The sequence below is a fragment of the Manacus candei genome, unplaced genomic scaffold (assembly GCF_025592945.1).
Source record: "Manacus candei isolate 608988 ecotype Guabito, Panama unplaced genomic scaffold, ASM2559294v1 h1tg000109l, whole genome shotgun sequence".
Lineage (NCBI taxonomy): Eukaryota > Metazoa > Chordata > Aves > Passeriformes > Pipridae > Manacus > Manacus candei.
The window spans coordinates 2,405,171-2,421,728 of NW_026138157.1; the positions used below are offsets into that span (position 1 = coordinate 2,405,171).

A 16,558-nucleotide genomic window follows, 5' to 3' on the forward strand; every position below is an offset into this window, starting at 1 on the left:
GTCCTTTCTCTGGTGCTGCATGTTGCTTCTGCTGCTCCTTCAGTTCAAGTTCTTATCTCTGGCTCTCTGCCACCGTTTCTCTGGTCAGTGCCGGCTGCTGCTCTGTGCCCATGGAGAAAACATCTCCCGGCCTAACCACAGGCACCTAGCCCAGCTTTATGCTGTTCCAGGTCCCCGCAGCCCCCCAGCCAGGGGCTGGGAGGGCCCAGAGGGCCCAAGGGGCTCAGAGCCCCTTCCTCGTGGCTCACAACATGGCCACCTCTCCAACAACAACAACCAAACTACAACTCATCTCTTCCTGTGAGCTTGTGGGATGTTGACATTTTTGCAGGAGCACCCATTGGGCAGAACTTCAAAACTTCCAGGGGTTTCCACCCCTTGGGGTCTACCACTTTTCTTAGCCTCTGGGGGAAAACAAAGTTCAAACCACTACAGCTAGTAATGTATGGTTCAATTGTGTTTTTTCCAAGCCTGTTGGGCTATACTCAGGACTAGGCCATTAATTTTGAAAGGCGAATGAAACTTCTTCGGTTAACTCATTGGTTGGTTGTATTATCTTGGTTGGAGAACCTTATTATTTAAGTAAGTTGAAGGGAAACATATTCTCTGTTCAATATACAGTGGGTAAAAAAGAATATCTCAGTTTTGCTTCCCATTGTTCCATTGATCACTCATAATGCCATAGCTTCCAAATGCCAATACTGCAAATAAATCTAGTTTTACAGATGTTTGGAGAGATATCAACACCACGACTGTGTATACTATAATTACTCCTCTTCTGTTTACACGGAGCAATTTTTGATCTCTGAAACTGTACTTGTTAAAGAGGAAAAAAACTCCCAGACTTTTCCCAGAGGATTCACCATCTTTCCCATTACTGTAAGTATCTTCTGTCCTCTACCATTCAACCTGGCAGGTATTTTGAAGAACAGAAGCAACCGAAAGCCTCCGGAGCTGTCCAGTTTTTCCCGATACTATCTGTGTGTCCGCTTATCATCTGTAAGATATTTCTATGACTCATCATACATATCTAGACATAGAGAAAGCCAGGGTATTTTATGAATACTGCAAAGATTAATGTTAACCTATGGGTCAGAAACACTTCTTTTATTTGGAAACATGTAAAGCTGTTGATGCTTGGACACAGATTGGCAGGTTTCCCTTAGAATTAACGGAGTACTTCCAACATATGCCATACTTCTCATTTGCAAAATCCCTCTTACTGAGTCCACTGACTTCTTTTTAACAGACTTCATCCTTTTGATTTCATTTTGGTATTGTCATGAAATAAATGTAGCAATGGTGAGAATCATAGAAATAGAAGTTATATACTTTACTATGAAGGCAAAAGAATCTATAAACAGACCAAAATTATAAGGACCTATTTTTTATGCAGTGTTGATTTTAACTTCTGATTTTTTTTCCCCAGACAATTAACACCCCATTTTCCTCTACCAGAGCCAATAACAAACATGTTAGCCTGCATCTAGCAATTCCTGAGTGGTATTAGCCACCAGCACAAGTTCACTATGGCCAAAATTGAGCTTTTCCAATATTTTCCTACTAGATCACCTTCTTTCCTACTGTTCCTGTCTTTGACCTGGAATGTCATATTCGACAGAAACTTTCTTCTAAGTCATCATTTTCAGACCGTGATGCCTTTTTTATAGAATTATCTATCATTCTCCTCTATCCACATTCATCCAAATCTGTCCTACCAAATGTGAACTACTTTACTTTTGTTTTGTGGCTTTTTGTATCTTCAGCCTCACCTTCAGATGCTATCTCCAAGCTGGCCATATAGTTTGCTAACGATGCTTCGTTTCTTGTTTTTGATTTCAAGCAATTACCTTTTTACTTTCCTTTCTGCTACTCCTAATATTTGGAAAGATTTTCCTGTAACTAGCCACTAAACAAATGTGTAGTCTTACTCTTGACCCTAAAACCTCTCTTTTTTTTTGGTGTGTGGGGGGATAGCTAAAAGAAACCTTTACAAAAACTAGGTCACTGGTGATTGATCCCTACAGGTGGGACTACCTGATGCTGTGTTGTTGCCTCTGGTATGTGTTTCTCACACTTTCTATGCCTGTAATGTAATTTCATTTTGACAAAGTGTATATCTTACCGCAACACTCAGCATGAAGGAATCTTCATCCCTAAACAGTGTCACTAATCATGAAGCAAGGTTAGATAAGCCACAGCATGTTAGGAACTTTCAAAGTACCAGTCCTCGCTGATTCTGAGCATGTATTCTGCAGAAGACATTAGCCCAGAGAAAAATTCAGTGAACATCTGCTGCCTCAGCTTCTGTCAGAGGGGCAGTAGATAAGTATGTCACGGAACACTTGTATTACGTAGACTATCTTCAGCGCTAAGGTTCTAGGTCATATATAAAAAGAAGTTTAAAAGGTCTGTGGAAGCACACTGACAAAATCTCTGACAATAGAGCTGTGGGTTCTCTGAGACACAGTCATCTGAACATCTGGGATAGAACTGTAGTGGGATTACTCACAACTTCAGAAGGAGCTGTTGGAGAAATTCTGCAAAAAAATTTAGATAAATATTCAAAATGTAAGAAAAATAGAGTGCAATTAGGATTAGATAATCCTTAGCATATGGGAGCACTAGTAACTAGCTGATGAACAACGTGTGCTGTAAAAAGAACAAAGCTAAGCTCAGGATTAAGCTATGCTTCAGTGGATCAAGAAAAATGTCCCCATTTTAAAGATATGACATAACAATTTTGCTCCATATTTTGTCATTCCTTGCTGCAGAATCAAACTCTAGGTCTTTATAATAGGAATGTTAGCTGCAGATGAAATTTGTGTTTTTATAAATAATAGATGCTTTTATGCCCAGGTTTAGTGGTTTTTCAGTACCCAGACAAATGCTCACCTGGGCATAAAACCTCTCTATTGTTAAGAGCAAACTGACTCAGGAGCCTGAAATGCAAAGTCAGTTCCACAGGAAAAGTTGAGGAGAGATACTGAGAAGCAACAGGCAAAAGAAAGAAAAGTTAGAAGACAGAAGCTAGAAAGGCTGATAAATTAAGAGGTTGGTTTTCTGAAGTGAGGGAGCAAAATAGGAACTTTAATACAGATGGCAAGATATTACAGAAGATGGGGATGAGTGATAATAGGAGATAGAAATGGGAAGAGTATGGTTCTAATTTTTCTCTTCTAAAATATCTATTTCTAGCCTTTCAGTGCTATCATAATGAACTTTGGGTAAACTGCTGCAAGACAACCCCTTTAACTTGTAGTAAATCCTCCTCTTTAGAAGAAAATTCATAAGAATGTCACTGTTTCCATAAACAGTCATAAAGTTTGTAATCAAACTCTCAAGCAGTAGCACACTTCAGACTGTAACAATATGTATACCTCTTCAGGAACATGAATCTTAAATTCACTGTTAGTATTTTCCTGTGGTCTGGAAAAACAACAGCTACAAGGAGAATTTATTTTTTCAAACTGTGGAACAAAGTGTATGATGTTGGAGAGTAAAACACATTGTTTATATTCAAGAAACTTTAAAAATGCTGCAAAATACAAAATAAAACCACTCTTTCCTTAGGACTTGTAGCATCTCTTTGCATCTCTTCTGGTTTATAATAGAATCATAAAATTGTTTAGGTTGGAAAAGGACTTTAAGATCATTAGGCTCAACCATTAACCCAGCACTGCCAAGCTGGTTGTCCCTAAGTACCACATCTACACGTCTTTTAAATACTCCCAGGGATGATGACTCCACCACTTTCCCAAGCAGCCTGTTTCAATGCTTGACAACCCTTTCTGTGAGGAAATTTTTTCTAATATCCTATCTAAACCTTCCCTGGTGCAACTTGAGACCATTTCCTCTTGTCCTATCACTTGTTACCTTTTAGAAGAGACTGACCCCCACCTTTCTTCAACCTCCTTTCAGGTAGTTGTAGAGAGTGATAAGGTCTCCCTGAACCTCCTTTTTTCCAGGCTAAACACCCCCATCTCTGTCAGCCACTCCTCATAAGGCTTGTGCTCCAAACCCTTCCCCAGCTTTGTTGCCCTTCTCTGGATATGCTCAGCACTTGAATGTCTTTATTGCAGAGGGGCCCAAAACTCAATACTCTGCTGTGGCCTCACCAGTGCACACGGATGACCACTGCCCTGGGGTCCTGCTGGCTACACTATTCCTGATACAAACCAGGATGTCATTGGCCTTCTTGGCCATCTGGGCATGCTGCTGGCTCATGTTCAGCTACTGCCGACCAGCACCCCCTGAGCAGTGCTGAGCAACCTTTCAGCCACTCTGTCCCCAGCCTGTAGTGTTGCCTTGGGTTGTGACCCAAGTGCAGGACCCCTCATACAACTGGCCTTGGCCCATCTATCCAGCCTGTCCAGATCCATCTGCAGAGCCTTCTTACTCTCCAGCAGATTGACACTCCTACCCAGCTTGGTGTCATCTGCAGACTGAGGGTGCCCTCAATCTTGTTGTCTAGATCTTTGATAATAATATAAAACAGGACTGGCCCCAGCACTGATCCTTGGGGAACACCACTAGTGAACAGCTGACAGCTGGATTTGACACCATTCACCACAAATCTTTAGGCTTATCCATCCATCCATCCAGTTTATTACCCAATGAAGAATATGCCTATCCAAATCCTGAGCAACCAGTTTCTCCAGGACAATCTGTGGGAAACAGTGTCAAAGGCTTTATCAAAGTCAGGGTAGACAACATCCAACAGCCTTTCCCTCATCCACAAGCGGGTTACCTTGTCATAGAAGATCAGGTTAGTTGAGCTTGTCAGCTTAAGTTCTTTTAATTTAATGCTCCTTTTATTTATATTCACTCAGTTTTTATTAGAGCAATCAATTTTTCATGGGCTTAAGAAGAAAACAGGTCTTAAACCAACTAACTCTTTCTAGACTGCTCTTCTGAGATTCCCACCTTGACAGTTACAAAAAGCATGAGCAGTCCCTAGAATACAGAGGGAAACTAACAGACCTTCTGGTTATCAGTTTGTGATGTAGTGAACATCAGTTCAATTGGCCTGAATGTCTTGTGTGGTGGAAAGTGTTATAACCTAAACTGAAAATAGTCAAATATTTTGAAACCCTAAGAAATTTTAAAAACCTTTATAAATGTTGTCAAAACTTAGTCACTAAAAACCAGCAACAGCTCAGTTTTTCCCTTGTGGTATGTTGCTTGTGAGAACAGTGCAGACTGCATCATGCAAGTCTGAATCACAGGCAATTCACACAACATGATATGGAATTGCATTGGCTTTTGGGAAGGATGCATGTCTTGATGGTCCTTGGTCCAAAGATATTGCAGGCAATGAGTCCAAGTAGGTCTCATGATTGAAACAGGTGTATCTCAAAAACCTTGTTTTCTAAGTCAGTCTCCCCTCTTACTTGCTTTGGGTTCACTGAGATGATCAGGAAATAGAGGGAGTAGTCCCTGTAACCTTGGGGATATTGACATGTAAGACTAGATTTTCTCACGGTATGCAAGAACGGCAGAGGGAAGCATCTTGCTCTCATTTTCCTCTCCTTGCCAAAACCCACCACCAAACCCAAGAAATATCATACACAGACCAGGGACAAAGTCACTGTTTACTTCAAGCTACTGTTAAGAAGCTGTTATTTATTTAAAACTTCAAACAAGATTGCAAAATCATAAGCATAAAAATCAGCAGAGGATGTTCTCTTTCTCCCACCATAACATAAACCACACTATGACAAATCAACAGTGGCCTGCAGCAATCAGAAAACCCCAAAATTTGCTCTTTCTTCACAGAGGTGTTTAAGAATAAAACTCATCAATATTAAACCCACACAGGACAGTAGATGAATGAGTTTGCAGTGTCACTATCAGAACCTGGATTTCCCTTGACTACTCTCTTTTCAAGTTGGATGCAGAGAAGACTTGTGCATGCAAAAAATTCTTTGGTTTTATTTGGTGCCAGCCAATAGTGGGCAAAGTATTTCAAGTGGCTTCAATGTGGAGTCCTCCTACGAAGACTGTTGCGTTTGTCTTGTCTACTGTTTGTGTTTCTATGAGATAGAGAGGGCTAAACACTTGAGATCTGCTTGTCCCAGGCAAAACTGCACTGGAAATATGACTGCTCAATCTTTTGCTACGGGGCCCAGAGTGCCCTACCCAAAAGCTAAATTTGACTACTGGCTTTAGCTCCATAGTGGGCATAGCCTCTGTAGCAGGCTAGAAGAGAAATTGGTGGTAGAGTTAAGGTCCTGCAGGACTTGATTATCAAGGTTGGGAAGAGAGGTGAAATCTCCTTCTCACTTTAGCAGTCCTGCATTTAGACTTTGGTGATGAAGAAGGGAAAATGTAATTGGGTTTGAATAGGCAATTTCTCTGTATGCCCTTTGGCATTAGTTTCCCCTGTTTAGTGTGTGGGTATCATACATGACAATGGGAAAGAAAGAAATACTTTAGAAAAACAAACAAACGACTCCTCCCTCTCAAAAAAAAAACAACAAAAACACACGGAAAAAACCCCAGCAACAAAACAACAAACCAAAACCCAAAAACACAAGAAAGAAAAAAAGAAAAATAAGAAACCGTGGTTGTAAAACCACAAAAATTGGCAATGAGGCTCCAAGGCAAGTGTAAGCCTTGAAATTTCTTTTAGCTCTTAAAAAAAATAGTCCAAACCAAAAAAACCCCAAAGCACAACAACTCTCTTTCCATGGAATCCAGCTTAATGAGGGCAACTCCCCCTGCCCTAACCCTTTCTTAGGAAGATTTGAAAGAATATAGTTTAAACTTTGGCCTAAGTCTTTTTTTATGCTTTATGTTCTATAAAGAATGTTGATTTTTTTTTCTGTTTGATTTTTACTTAGAAATTTCAGAATTGCCAAGTCTGCTATGTTATGGTTTTCCTGGTGAATTCATGGATATCTCAGAGGATAGGTATTGATTTCTTTCTCAAAAGGACAGCAGAAGTGAAAATGCTGATTCTTTAACAAAGAAAATCTTAATCAAAACCTGTGTTAGTTGCAGAAAAATAAAAAGTAATTTAAAACAAAAGGAAGAATCAAAGACTTTAGAATAGTCTCACTTCACAGCTTCTTTTCCCTGGTTTTTTAGTTTTCACTCTCTTGACTTTTGTAATGTCATGTGGTCAATCAAGAGAGTCATTGACAGTAAACTTTCTAATACAAAAGGAGAAAAGTAAGGGGAAAGAAAAACATACAGAGAGAAGCTGTTCTTTGTGCTTCCAGCTCTGCATGTAACACACCTGGTGACTCTTTTGTGCTTCAGTTCCTTGTTATGTTTAGGTGAAGTATGGATGAGAACACTTATGCTATTTTTTGTCAAAGTGCACTGAGATGCAAGGCAGTAAAATTCTTCACAAGTTATTCTTCCTATAGGTTGGAGAAATGATATTTGATTCTGGTTTTGTGTGAGGGTGACACAACTTATTAGCCTTTGTTGGCACCCGAAGCACATATAGTAAACAAGTTATATTAATGGGGAAAAGCAAATCTGATGATTTTATATGATGTTTATTAGGTAATCTAGTTTGATTGTAGTGATACAAATAAAAAAAAAGTTTAGATTTCAGTATCTTGTCCCTTTGAGGCATCTTCTTTTCACAGGTTACCAAAGGGGTGGAAAAAAATTGATATTTTTAGTGGCACCTTTGAGGAAGAGGACATAAAGATCAGTTTTGGCAATCTTGACCAATATTCAGTGGATGAGAGTGGGCATGGTAGGAGGGGTTATGCAGGGAAAAATGCATTTTTGACTATTGATGATACTGCTTTTTCAGTGAGAGCTGATAAGAATCTTTAAATGTTGAATGGGGCAGCAGTCACCATTGGAGGCCAAACAACAAAATGATCCCTCATAAAATGCGGTGATTCAACTGTATGGATACTCTCTAATACACGGATCTTCAGTATAAGTGTCTCAAAGAGACTGATTTCAAACTAATTGAAACATAACTACCATGTAACTAATGCTTCAGGAATCCCAAACTCTCTGTATTGTCTGAAACCAAAGGGTAATTGTAAGCACTGCAGACATTAAGGTGACTGCTGCTATATGGTTTCATGATCCTTATTAAGGCTGAAAAAAATCAAATCCATTGTAATTTAAAATGTCAAAAGAGACCTTGAACTCTTTCTTTCCCTCTGCCCCTATCTGAAACTAGAGAGTCCTACATTTCTTGGGCATTGATTTATGAACATAGATGGATTAAACGGAAGAGTGAAAAGATAGACATTTCCAGCTGAACCCTGTGCTCTATTTTTCTCGTGGAAATTGCTGTCCAACTGGACATCAGAAATAGCTAAAGTGCATGGGTAGCTTCTGCTGAGGAGCCAAAGGTCATTGGCAAAGCAAGGGGTCAGAAATTTCCAGGTACCCAAACATGCCAGGCTGTAGATAACTACAGTTGTGGAGCTGCAAATAAATGTGTTTTGGATGGACTTGCTGAGATGCTCTTTTGCACTGCAAGGTGAAGCACTGCAGTTCCATTAGTCCAAGTTAATACCTTTCTCCCCTTTCCCCATGTCTCTTTGTATGCTTAACAGTGAAATTTTGGCATGTTTGAGATGAATAAGATTGGGTTTTTTGACCACTTCTTTGGGATAGGGAAGAATGTTTTATAATTTCAAGAGAGAAAAGCAAACCTGTTGAAGCAACATATTTTGAAATAAATTAGTTGGTGTTTGAGTAATGTCAGAAGATATGTAAGAAGTTTAAATTAAAGAGGTAGATGATACATCAGTGTGGGAAAGGGCAAAGATGGCAGGTTTGTGAATTTGCGATGGGTTTAATCTGTGAGGAATATTTACATGCTGAGATATTCGATCATTTAAAAAAAAAAAGAGTGGCAGCTGCTGATTTACTTCTAAAGCTCACCTCAAGGGGCTTAATCCAGCCTATTGGATGAGATACTTGAGCAGGATGAGTGAGAATGCTTCAGTGCCCTTTAACTAATGGGGTGAAATCCTACATCTTCCACTGACTGAGTTATATCTAGCCTCTAGGCTGTCAATTAGTCTTGGTTTGTGTGGTAGAGCATTCCTCATCTTACTCCATGAAGCTTTGCCACTGGGTAGGCAGTAGTCAACTATTCACTTTGTCATGCTTCACTGTTCACTTGAGCATGCAAGTGAAGAAGAAGTGCTCACATTACACAGAGACATGTGTTTCTTCTCCCTGCTTGCAGGACATATTGTGTATTTTGTGTGAAATTGCTGCTTGATAAAGTAAAGAAAAGTCCTGGTAAAGGAGCAAAAGGGATGCCTCTTTACTTACAAGTAAACCTACTGATCTTGCTGTGCTTCAGTTTTTGGTGTCTGCTTTGAGCCCAGAGCTTCTTGATTGTGCCTGAGGGGTTGAGCATACTTGTGAGTAGGAAGCTTTCTTTGGAGATGTGACTTTGAGCTCCCTTGGGCTGAGGGAAGAAATGAGATCCTTTACTGCCTGGGCAATTACTGGGTGATTATACGAAGACAGGAATCCATCTGTTTTCCCAACCTGTTTTTAATAGAAAAGCATGAATCATGTTTTTGTGTGGTTGTTTTTTTTTTCTTTTGTTTTGTTTTGTGTTTTGTTTTGTTGGTTTGTTTTTTTTTTACAGAGATAGATATGTAATATGAGTAGAGGCTTCTGGGCTCCAGATACTCTTTAAGTGAAACTGCTGTCCTGAATGGTCAGGATTTAAGGCACAGCCACCTTCTAGGCCACTTCTAGGTGATTAGCTCCTGAATATGTTGCCGTCAGGTGTTGCGTGGTGTGGGCAGTTCTGGATTAAATTCTGAGGCATGAACTTATCTTGTGAATTGACTGAGATTCCATTTCCTTTTTGAAATTTTCTGTGGGATCTGAGGTACTGAAAGATATGTGCGTGTTATACTGCCTAGCACTGAAACGGCTCAATCACTTACTGGATCTTGCCCAATTTAGGTAGAATGTAAATTAACATACTTCAGTTTTGAAAGATGGCTGATAATTTTTATGCATATTTTAAAAAAGAAAAAGGTCTTAGTAGTCAATATGGTATCAAGAGGCTCATTCTGTATAAGATTCCTGAAGGATTAACCTTCAGAATAAGCAAGAAAACCCCATTAAACTGTCAAAATTGACATATCATGAAATATCACCGTGCAAAAATATAAAAGCAAAAAACTCAAAGGAGAATCAACAAAGTGCAATGGTTATTGGCATTATTCCTGGGATTTTTTTTTTCTTGCCTTCCTCATAAAAACAATTATGAAAGAAGGACAAGTAACTTATCAGGTTCACTGGTATGGTCTGGGAAATCTTTATGGTGAGTGTTTGAGTCTCAAGAGCATGTAAATGAATCCTCTTCATGTACACATACATACTGTATGAATTGCTATCTTGAGATCTGTTTTCTCTTATTTTGCACCTCACATTTCCTTTCCTACCACTAGAATAAGCAGGTAAATATCAGAATGTTAGCAATTCATGTACCAGTGTAAATGACTACACAGAAAGAACTGGATAATTTTGCAGTTGTGATAATCCTAGTGGAAATAATTATCTCCAGTTTAAACACTATAAATCACAGTTTAAAGAAATGCATGTTAAAGTAGACTTTTCTATTTAGTGGCAAGTCTGCTTTCTCTCAGGATTCAGTGCCTGAATGGTAGGTTTTCCTGCTACTGCTTTTCTTCACTGGTCATGTATTACTTCTTCCCAGCTTGCCTCCTGCTGAAATAATTGTGGTGCTAATAACAATGTGTGGGGGAATGACCAGATGTGCTAGGTTTTTTTGACAATTATACCAGTTTTTCCAATTTTCCAGACATTTTTTCATTTCTTTATTAACTCATCGGTGCCAGGAATTAGATTTTTCCAGTACATAAATCCTAATTAGCAAGCCAGAGAATTGAGTGCTCCATTTTACTCCTGATGTGTCATTTCCCCTCTGTTCTTGGTTAATTGACAGTTTTAAAAGCCAGCTCTTGTTTTACCCTTGTTTTTAAGGGTAAAAAAAGAAATATGGGAGTATTTTGGGACAGAAATGAAAATCTGGTAAAGGGACAAAAAATTAAAAGAAGGTGTAGTTGGGATCAGTGCCATCTGCTAGTTTCTGGGATTGCAGGGCATGGAGGCCTGGAGAGTGGCTAAGCCGCTCGAGACTCAGCTACATTTTCCTGTTACCAGTTATGACTGAACCCCGTCCTGCCATGCCCATGTTCCTTTCTGCTTGCCATAGGTATGGAGTGAGTTTATTAAATGATGCTGGCCCTGAGGAACATCTACAAATTGATTCTGTAGAGCAAAGGCAGTGTTTGGTGCACTGCTGATGTGAGTTGCTCTTACAGGCTTTCCTCGCAGACTTCGTTTCTTCTTATCGAGGACCAGAAATAGAAGGGAGGCGGAGGAGGAGACAGAGGCTTGTCAGCAGTGAGGGTATCCTCAGATTTTGAATCTAAGGACTCTTTCAAACTTAGTATGTGCTTAGTGATACCCTGAGTCTGTGGGAGGGGTTGGTGGAGGGTTGTTAGGGCAGGAGAAGTGGTTGTGAGTCCCAGGGAGAACGAAGCGCTCTGTTGCATCTGAGAGATGTGAGTGAGCAGGTTAACTGTGTCAGGAGAGGAGAATTGTACAAAAAGGGGCTTTTCTGGATAGATAGGATTATAGGAAACTGAAGAGGTTTGTGAGGTTCTGAGATTCTCCTGGGTGACAGAAGGAAGGTATTCCATTTATGAGTGAGATAAAAAAAAATTTTGTGTGTTCCTGTTGGCATTGATATGTTGTGGTTTGAGGCTAAAAAAGATTCACCAAAAGATGAGATGACAAAGTGGAGGTTCTTGCCACCTTGTACCGGGTAGTTTGAGTCCTGGGAGGGAAAAAAGGAGACTGTGAGTAGAAGGTGGTGCCCTTTTTAGCCTCTACTAGGGTGCTATAGAGGACAGAGGTTCTCTATAAGGGAAGCAAACCTGATAAATGCAATTCCACAACTTAGATATCAGCTGGTAAGAAGGGAAATAAATAGCAAGGCTTTTTGTCAGCTAGAAAGGTAACTCAGTTCAGATCTTACCCCATCTCCATAAAGGCCTTTCCAAAACTTGAATCTTTTGAGGTTCAGAGAAGGATGATTAATTGCCTTTTTTTTTTTTTTTTTTTGTGCTAATGCATTAATTGGTTCCAGGCAGACAGGGAACAGCAGAGCCAAGATATTGCAAGGAAGGCTGCAGTCCAGGTAATTCAAGGGCTGTCAGGAGGCTGAGAAGCACCAGAGGTCATGACAAAACCTGGAGTCTTTCATTTTCCAAAATGTTTCATAGGTCCAGGAGGTCTGAACAGTGTCATGCTTTTAAGAAAGAAAGAAAGAAAAAGAAAAAAAGAGTACTTTGGAGTTGTTCCAGCACTGCTGTGCTGCCTTTAAAGGGATCCTCAGGAATTTGTTTCCTGACCCCGGAGACCATATTTCTGTCTCCTGAGATCATCCTCCCAGATGGGCAAGATCAGTCCTTGGCACTGCCTACTAGCGTTCCTTGTCCTGAGATGCAAGTGTTACCTTTACTTATGAGTGCTGGTGTTCTTGGCTGCATGCATGTGGGTGGCTCTTCACTAGCCAAAGCTTGAGCCTGTTATTTATTTACTACCCACTTAGGTTGTTGCCGTTTGAAAACATGTCATTGCAGAATTCATGCCTAACAGGTGCTCTTTCCTTTTAGCTGTCTGACTTGCTGTGTCCATCCAGTATGAGTACTGGGAGAAAAACAGCATAACAGCAGTCTTTGGGGGGTTGCATCGCCAAATCCTGCCCTGCCAGTCAGCAACAGCTCAGTATCACCAAACCACAAGAGATTTTATATGAGGCTTTTATTTAAAGGAAATAAAAAACCATGCTGGTTTTAGGCACATTAATTTCTCCCTTTTATTAGCTTTTAGGGAATGAGCAACAGCTCCATGAGTTGTGTTTGTAACAAATACAGGTTATGAAATAAATGTATTTCATTATTCGCTCATTGTGCAATGAAAGGCTCTCTGACTCTGCCTCCTAAATGGTTTAACTCAACATTAGAAATGATGCTGCCAAATACCGACTGATTCAATAGACGATGAGTTTCAAATTCTTCTTTTACATGGGGAATGTGATATAGAACAATGACCTCAATTTTCAGCTGTGTCCTCAGATTCACCTCTTTTTTTGGCTGTCTCTTTTTCTTTTTCAGTATCTTGTCATAGTTTTTCAAGTCTTGAGGGTCTTACGAGGGCACTATTATTTAATAATTAGATACTATAGCTCTGATGGGTGTTCTGGTGACATCTTTTACAACTAACAAGTATTTAATAGAATGTAATTAGAAGCTCTGATCCTTAGACCTTGACCTGTCTAGACCTTGTATACAACTAAGTGACTAGACAGCCCTTAACAGTCATTAGGAGTTATCTGCACCCCACTTTACAAAGCTATGTGAGGAAACTGTTTAGATTTAACCTCAAGCCACCTGCTTTGTAATCTGTTGCTGTGCACTCAGTTGATCCCTCTGTCCTTACAGTAACTGGAAAACTACCAAAGATTTCATTTTAAAGAAAATATTCTGATTCAGGAAGCATAGGATGGAAATCTTGTTGCTGTATTTGACAGCATGAGCTCTTCAGAAAGTGTGTGAATAGGAAAGATTATTTCAATGCTATGGAGAAACTGGTCACATTTTGAAATGCAAGAAAAACATCTAAAGATAGTTAGAGAAGTCAGCTAAAATGTGTTTTGATAAAGTGTATTCATCTGGGATATATTTAATGGTGCTCTTTTTACAGGTAATATATTTGTCTTGTTCTTATTTCTGAAAGCCCCTTAGATCTTTAAAGTAAATTAACACTTTTTACTACTGGTTTAAAAAAATTTAAATTAAAAGAAATATGCATTTCTGAAGAATAGTCTATTGGGCATGCCACTGAGAAACACAAGGAGCAGGTTTCTTTCTCCTCCATTAATTTTTGAGTGTATATGTGCCTATATTGTCAAATATTCTTAAATATCTTTTACCTAGTACATACACCTATTCCCTCTCTTTCTTACTTTGTCTCACTTTAGTTTCATTTTAATGGGATAGACTAGTTGTTGTCTTAGTTTTTACTCAGACTTTGGAATCCATTACCATTCCACATGTCTAGGGGTTTATTAAAGATAAATGCAACAAAGCATGTAACAATGGAAAGGAAAAATTAAATTCTTAGGATTTCTTTGATAAATTTTCGGTGGCTTAGGAAAAGGATCCAAATACATTCTTAATATATTTGATCTTGATTCTTTCTGGAAACTATTATATGTAACCAAATGCATCCATATATAGGAGACAGATTTTATTTTAAAAAGTGTCCAAATGATCTTGTTAATGCTAATACAACATTTCAATTATTTGTCTTTTGAAAAGGGTTCTGTTTTGAAATGTTAGTTGCAAATAGAGGAAATGAAGTGTTGATGTAGTAAGGAATAATTTACTATGTCTAGAGAGTTCTAAAGCAAAACATCTGGATCAATTTGTTTACAAAGTTCCTGTAGATAAAAGCACTGTCTCTCCTAAGGATCAGTTTGTGCCCTTTCTGAATAATCGTTTAAAAAAAAAAAGGAAAATTTGCTATCACCATACACATAACGGTCTTGGGAATTTGTTTATTAGGGAATCCAAAGAAAGTTTGAAATCATAGGAGCATAGGAGGTCAGCTACTTGCTGAAAATGTGGTGTGGTTTTATGGTCTGAATTTAGCATGGCCTTCCCTGTTTCTCTGCTTCCCTCACACCCTTCATCTTAAAAAGTAATACATTTTCGAAGCTACGAGTAAGCACAGCATGTTAGAGGTATGCCAAAGCAGGATGTGGGATGGAGACAAAACCTTTGGTTTCATATGGACATGAAGATCCTATAATAATTGAAGCTTTTTGAAGGTGCATCTCTTGGGGTTATTTAAATCAGAGGGAGATAACCCCTAACTTAGAGAAAGACATATATAGTTCAACATACAAGGTTGAACTTGTACTTGAAACATTCTTCAGCATTCTTTAGCAAAAGAGTAAAACAATAACTTTTTTGTATTCAAGTGTCTCAATCTGGAAGTGCATAGAATGCCCTTTGTTGATATTGCCTCTAATCTTGAAAGGTATTTTGGGTTCCTCCTTTAACAAGTGTAGCCACAGCAATCAGTATCATCAAAGTGAAGTTTGCAATGATTTTATCAATAGGTAAATTACAATGCTAATTTTATTTAAAATGCTGATAGTCTCCTGATGGGACTATAGGTGTTCTGAGGGCGTCTTTGAAAGTCTTTTATTATATTAATACAAGCAGCAGTTTAGCTATGTTAGCCATTAGTTCTGGCTATATTGCTGGAGGTCTGTACCTGAATACTGTATGTTTTCAAGAGTTGCTTCATACACTTCCCTGATTTGTTTTTTTGTTTATTTTTTTCCCAGATGTTTTCTCAGATAAACACTGAATGGATATTTTACCCTACAGGACACTTCTTACAGATTGTGTATGTTACTTTAAATTTTTTTTTCTCTTCCAAGTTTACCTTTTATATATATCCTTTTAGTTAAAATACTGATGCAAGATACTAACATTGAAATTTAATTTTGTGGTTAAGATCTCAGTTACCTTTGTTGTTTTCTTGGAAAGATCAGAAACATAGGCTATATTGTCTATATAGCCATCCTTTTTCAGCTCCAAGGGGCATATCTCTCATAGTAGTATGTGTTTTTTTCTGTTGAGAGAAGTGAAATCTCCATCCCTCCCATGGGACAGTATCCTTGGAGTGTCAAGGGAGTTAAACAACGTGTAGAAGAAGAATTGCCCTGGGACAGAACATGGGCCTCATTCCATCCTAAGTTTGGTCATGAATCTGAAGGTTGTGGTTCAGACAAACTTTGGAGCCGTATAAATTCAATTACAACTCAGCATCAGCATCCACAAAGCCCAGCTGAGAGTCCTGTTGTTGTTGACAGTATACTGAGCTCATAAAAACAAATAGGATCATTATATAAATCAAAAGAAGATGAAAGTAGAACCCACATCTTTCAACTTGAATACTAAAAGTCTGCCAGGAGGAATAAAAGATACTTCCTGTAAGGGTGATGAGTTGAAAACCTTCAGAGTTTTTTTATTTTACATGGTAAAGAGAAGGGGAAAATGGCCTGACTAAACCCTATGGGTATGGATTCTTTCTCATTCCAACATGCAAGTTTATTTAAAATTAACAAGCTGTCCTCACTATTTTCAGTTCATTTTATGACACCAACCCTGTGAAATGATACTGGTTATCTCCACCTTAGGGTTCTGGAAGGAAGTAAGAGAGTATTTGTCTTTCCCAAGAAAACACAGCAAAGTTGTTATACTTGCCTGGATTAGATGTCCTGCTGTTTCTCGATCATGCAGTATTTATTTAATCCTGTGTTCTCTTCTAGAAGGAGTGTGTTTTCATGCAGATGCTGAGTAATCTCCCAGTAGTGTGGAGGACATTGCAAAGAGTTTTGTGCAGTTTCTTGGGGTGAACAAACAAGCTATGTGCATAATAACTAGTTAATTAGGTGTATTTATACATTTGTTGATAGTAGTTA

The 16,558-nt window shown here is 38.8% G+C and overlaps 1 long non-coding RNA gene across 1 annotated transcript in view; it reads left to right on the plus strand.

Annotated features, from left to right (window-relative positions):
• LOC127461627 (uncharacterized) overlaps positions 1–15,477 on the plus strand; it is a 31,952-nt gene extending 16,475 nt beyond the window's left edge. Inside the window, exon 3 of the long non-coding RNA XR_007900186.1 lies at positions 15,416–15,477. This is a non-coding gene — a long non-coding RNA (uncharacterized LOC127461627). The remainder of the gene's footprint in view (positions 1–15,415) is intronic.
• Positions 15,478–16,558: the final 1,081 nt, after the last annotated feature.